Genomic DNA, 6,273 nt, shown 5'->3' with positions numbered 1-6,273 from the left:
AAAAAAAAAAAGAGAATATATGTATATGAGTGTGTCTTTCTGTGTATCTATGTGTGTGTGCATGTACTCATGGGCATGTTTATGTGGGCACATGAATGTGCATGTTAGTGTGTACATATGTGTGTCTCTGTGAATGGTGTGAGCACATATGTACGGGTATATGTGAGTATATATGTGCACATATAAATGTGTGCATCTGTGTGTGTGTGTATATACGTGTATGTGAGAGAGAGGGGTGGGAAGAGAGAGAAGAGAGAGAGAGCGAGCACGCGTGATTGAGAGAGAATGTTCTAGGAGAGGAAACAAAAATGATGAGGCAAAAAAAAATGATGCTATATTTGGAGAATCTTGCACTGTTTAGCTTCCAGCTCCTCTGGGCCCACGTGCTCATTTTCTGGGCCTAGTTGGAAGTGCATGGAACGTATCATTTCTCTCTGTGTTTTTCCTTATCTGACATTATTTGCTTATACCCCTCCCCCCACATACCCTTCATAATTGCCACTCAGTGCTATTTATCTTTCCATGGGTTACATAAATAATGACTGACTTAACATTTTTGTTGCAAATAAGCATTTTAACATTTTTTTCTTTTGTTGCATTATTTCTTTATGATAACTTCCTCCAAATGGAATTCCTGGATCAAAGGGAGTGAATATTTTTATAGCTTTTGACAAAAGAAACCCCTGTTTTCCAAAGGTTACAACAATTTATAGCACCACCGGGAGTTTTACTGCTAGCTCATAAAACTCGTGCTAATTGAGTGGGGTTTTAACAGGCCCCTGAAGGGCTGGTGGAATTTTCATTTCTTTGTTTGCTAATGCAAAAGAGCCCTTTCTGGGGAGCTTGTCTGTGACTTATAAATCCTTTTCTGGGGATTATTGTGGGTGAGAGCTCTGCTTAAGTAGCTTCAGGGTGGTGAGGAGAGAGATCTTGAAATTTAGAGCTGAATGATTTTATTGGGGAGCAGTTCATGGTGCTAGAAGAGGCTTCTTGAGGTTAACCTGAAATTTGCTTCTTCGGTATTTCTACCTGTGGGTCTTCGCTTTTACCCTAAAGCCACTAGGAAGTTTTTCCCTTTAAGTAGACGAAAAACCCAGTAAAAACAACACAAAAATAAATAATACAAATGAAAACAATGCAATATAGTCACTATACACATAATATTTACATTGTATTAGGTATTATACAAAATCTAGAAATGATTTAAGTATATGGAGGATTTGTGCATAGGATATATGCAAATATTAACATTATACCATTTTATATAAAGGACTGGAACATCCTAGGATTTTGGTATCCACACGGATCCTGGAACCAATCTCCCATGGATACCAAGAGACAACTGTACTTTATTTATTTATTTTTTTTGCCAAATAATATTCCCTTGTGTACATAATGAGAAGGGACACAAAGAAAGGGGCTTCAAGAGGGATGGAAGGGAAGTCTGGACTGCTGAACAAGGAAGTCTGGAGGGCCGGTAGGAACATTCACCACTCAGCAACTCTTGGGCGGGGGAGAGGAAGGGAAAGGATGTGGATATGAGGTAAGGGAGGTAACCACCAATGATCAATCGGAAAAGGCTATAATGAATGACCAATAGAAAAGATAAATAATCCCCAGAGGTGCAGAGAGGCCAATGAAAGAGTTCTGACCAATTTTAAACTGAGAGGAAGAGGTATTTATTTATATCCCTGCAGGTCTTTGCATCTCCATCTCTCTCCCCTTTCTCATTCATGAGAGGGACCTACTTCCAACTCTCTTTGGAAATGCTCTAACCTTTCTCTTGGTTCTTAAATAAAATTTCTCTTTGTTATACTTGGGCAGGTTTATTTTTGATCTCTATTCATGCTGCCTGTGCTGCTCCAGTTTTGTATTCAGTTTCCACCAACTTTGTCTTCTGATTTTTCCCCATGTCTAGGTTGAACTCTCTGGCTCAGCTGAGTAATTGAACTAGGTCAACTGGGTTTGGAGGAACTGGGACCCCAACACCCAACAGATAACAGTGTACCTTTAAGTGAGAGATATAATTGCTTTAAAGGAAACTGAAAAAATATGGGGAAAAAAGTAGGAGTATGTCAATATGGGGTGGATGAAGTATGGAAAGACTGTTAGATCTTTACATTATCCTTACTTGTCATTTTTTCAGATCCCTGCTCAAATGTCACCTCCCTGATCACCCGTCTGGGCTTGAGGTTTCCTTTTGGAGTGATGGAAATGTTCTGGAATTAAGTAGAGCTGGTGGCTGTGTCAGGTGGTAAGTTAGGAACAGCTTCCTGAGGAAGGAGGCCAAGGCTGAGCTCCCAGGCTGCCATCTTGGTGCTGCCCACCTTAGTTTTGTCCCAAGTGATTGCTCACACCTGGCAAGGAGGGCCCAGCTACCGAGCTACCAATCTGCTGATCAGAACTTAGCACACAGACTGCAAAAAGATGTAAAGAGTGGTGGTAAGCCGAGCAACTGTTGCATGGTGGTGATAGTCATGAAGGCAGAGAGGGGGATAAGCCTAAGGAGAAGGGAGTAACCCTGTTAATGCTCCCGGGAGCATCAGTGGGACTTCAGGGGACAGATAAGGAGAAGATAAGCAGGATGGCAACAGGGAGAAGAAAGAGGCTCTCAGCAAGGTGGTAATTCAAAAATCACCTCCTGGCTTGGCGCCAGCCACATACATCAAGGCTGGCAGGTTTGAACCCAGCCCAGGCCAGCTAAACAACAATGGCAACTGCAACAAAAAAGACAGCCGGGTGCTTTGTGGCAGGCACCTGTAGTCTCAGTTACTTGGGAGGCTGAGGCAAGAGAATTACTTAAGCCCAAGAGTTGGAGGTTGCTGTGAGCAGTGACACCACAGTACTCTACAGGGGTGAGAAAGTGAGACTCTGTCTCAAAAAAGAAAAAAAAACACAAACAAACAAACCCCCCAAAAAACAAAGATCACCTCCCACTTTGGCCCAGAAGCAGCTTCAGGAACATCCAATCTATGACTGAACATGTTTATTTTGAGTTTTTTTCCTGATGATATTAGTCTGTATCCTCATAAACTTTAAAAACCAAGAGGACATTATTTTGTTCCAGAATCACTTATGTATTCCTTGACAATAAAAGTCAGGAATATCCTGCTATACTAAAATTTGCACCTTTTCAAAAAACTGCATAAAAGAAGACTAAGAAAAGAGATACCAAAGTTGGGACTATTGATGATGACCCAGAACATAGAACATTTTTGGAAAGTTATGCCACAGATAATGAGAAGATGACATCTGCTCCAGAGACACTGCTAGAGGAAACGGAAGCAAAAAATAGAGAGCTAATTAATAACTAAAAAGACAACCCTGCTTTTGAGCTTCCTCAAAAAGAAGAGAATGAGAGAACAAAAGGGAGAAGAAAGGAGGCGAGAAATAGAAAGAAAAAGACAAAGAGAGGAAGAGAGGAGAAAATGGAAAGGAGAAACAAAAGAGGAAAGATATAGAAAGGCTAAAGAAGACAGAGTTCCAGAGAAGGACAAACTATGGGTGAACCAAAGATTAAGCTGCTCAAGAAGCCAGAAAAAGGAGATGTAAGAGAGTTGGACAAAAGAGAAAAAAATCAAGAGATCCGGCAAAGAGAATCTGAATGATGAAAGAGCCTGCAGGCAAAGTTGTACATTGCTGGAGCAAGCTGATGGTGAACTTAAAGATGAAAAGCCAAAGAGAGCTGAAGAGGAGAGTGGCAGAGACTCCAGGGAGAGGGAATGGGATTATGAGTGAGATCAGGGGCACATCCTTCCAGAAAGAGAGAGGCTAGAGTGGCAAGAAGAGCGCTGCAGGCAGGAGGAGCGCTGTCAGAAAGAGAAGAGTTTTAAAAGAAAAGAGTAAGAAAGTGCGGTAAAAACTCTTGAGGATATTGGCCTGGGAAATATTTTATGAAGACTTCAGTGTCAATCACAACAACAAAAATAAACAAATGAGACTTAGTTAAACTGAAAAGCTTCTGCACAGCTAAGGACACAAGTAAAGCAAAATAGACAACCTTCAGAATGGGAAAAGACATTTGCATGTTATGAATTTGACAAAGGCTTGATGACTAGGATCTACAGAGAACTCAAATTAATCAACAACAACAACAAAAGAGCAAATAATCCCATCTATCACTGGGCAACAGGTGTGAATAGAACCTTATCTGAGGAAGACAGATGAATGGCCAGAAAACAGATGAAAAATGCTCATTGTCCCTAATTATCAAAGAAATGCAAATCAAAACCACCCTGAGATATCACCTCACCCCAGTGAGAATGGCCCACATCATAAAATCCCAAAGCTGCAGATGCTGGCTGTGCATGTGGAAAGAGGGGAACACTTTTACGCTGCTGGTGGGACTGCAAACTCATACAGGCTCTTTGGAAAGAAATATGGAGGATCCTCAAAGAACTCAGCTTAGACCTCCCATTTGATCTCAAAATCCCATTACTAGGCATCTCCCCAGAAGAAAAAAAAACTCATTCTATAATCAATACATTTGTCCTAAATTGTTTATCCCAGGTCAATTTACAATGGCCTAGATGAGGAAACAACCTAAATGCCCATCAGCCCATGAATGGATTAGCAAACGGTGGTATATGTTAGACCATGGAATACTATTCAGCCATAAAAAGATGGAGACTTTATGTCTTTTTGTATTAACCTGGATGGAGTTGAAACACATTATTCTTAGTAAAGTATCACAAGAATGGGAAACTAAATATCCAATGTACTCAATACTAATATGAAGCCAGTAGACAATCTAATACATGCCCACAGAGGCAAAAAACTCAATTCAGTTCAAATTGGGGGGAAGGGCACAGTGGTATGTCACACCTTTTGGGTGCAGGACACAACTACAAGAGGGACTCTAACAAATGCAAATATTGTAACCTAGTTGTTTGTACCCTCACATTAACCTGAAATTAAAAAGAAAAAGGAAAAAAGGAAAAGAAGTGCTTTCGGATAAAGGAAAGAACAAAAGTACAGAATTAACAGGCAGCTCAGAAAAAGGAGAGAAAGAAGAAGTTGGTTAAGAGAGATCACATAAGGCTTGGAGCCTGTAGCTCAGCCACTAGGGTGCCAGCCACATACACTGGAGCTGGTGGGTTTGAACCCAGCCCAGGCCTGCCAAACAACAATGACAACTACAACCAAAAAAAAAAAAAAAAAATAGCTGGGCATTGTAGCTGGTGCCTGTAGTCCCAGCTACTCGGGAGGCTGAGGCAAGAGAATCGCTTAAGCCCAAGAGTTTGAGGTTGCTGTGAGCTGTGACAGCACAGCACTCTACTGAGGGTGACGTAGTGAGATTCTGTCTCAAAAAAAAGAAAAAAAATAAAAGAGAGAGCGAGATCACATAAGAAACAAGGAGTGCCCAGCAATGCAGCTTTACCAACCAAAAGCTCGACGCTGGAATGGACTATGTTCCCAGATGACAGCACCAAGAGATTGAGCAGTAGAAAAAAAAGCAGGAAAGTGGTATTAGCCATAGAGAAAAAGGGGGAGAAGAGTGATAAGTCTAAATGGCCTTACGGTGTCCTGACTGTCTTGGCAGCCAAAGAGCAAGCGGTCAGCAATCCAGATGCACCTTCCGGGTTTAGAACTGGAAGTACAATTTTATTGTTTTTGCAACTTCTGTAGATTAATTTTAGCGTATTAGAAAAAGATGATGGTGAGCACATACATTACAATTTGCAGGAGGGAAAAGTCAAGTGAGAACTTAAATATGTGTGGCATGAGGAAAAAATAGGAGCTGGTTCTGAAATCAAAAGATGTTATTAATCCTGGATTGAATTTTCTTGATTTGGCTGGAGCAGAGTGACTTTGAAGTCTTGTTCAGATCTAGTTATATTGCATTTGTTTGTGATAACTGTGGACTTTCTGCAGTGTAGAAGCATGTCCTTGTAGGGCAAGTACAGTGAGGGATATAACAAATTCTGTTGATGGAAAAATGTAAATAGTTATATTAGGTCTATATCCAACATCCTAAGGTTTTAGTATTAGTTTTTTGTTTGTTTGTATGAACTTAGCGTAAAGAATATTTTACAAAATCTCATTTTGGCTTTAGCATTTTTTCTATTTAGTAAAATATAGTCCTTGTTTGGTCTTGACAAACCCATCTTTGTTTTATCTTGGATCTTGTGATCTGAGTGTATAGCCTTTCCAAGAAGAAAACTACATCATAATCTGTTACTATTAAATAGCAACTTTTAGTCTCTGTTTTGTATTGATGTCAATAAATATCAACAACACTGAAAAAAAAGATGCTGAGTACTCTGTAGCCCA

At 40.3% G+C, this 6,273-nt stretch overlaps 1 pseudogene; it reads left to right on the top strand.

The window, feature by feature from the left end:
• Positions 1–1,538: 1,538 nt before the first annotated feature.
• Positions 1,539–5,501, top strand: LOC100947584 (annotated as a pseudogene).
• The last annotated feature ends 772 nt before the right edge of the window (positions 5,502–6,273 follow it).

Source organism: Otolemur garnettii, unplaced genomic scaffold, assembly GCF_000181295.1.
Source record: "Otolemur garnettii isolate 467f Iridium unplaced genomic scaffold, OtoGar3 scaffold00105, whole genome shotgun sequence".
NCBI lineage: Eukaryota > Metazoa > Chordata > Mammalia > Primates > Galagidae > Otolemur > Otolemur garnettii.
The sequence above is the reverse complement of the archived record's forward strand: the minus strand, read 5'-3'. Positions and strand labels throughout refer to the sequence as shown.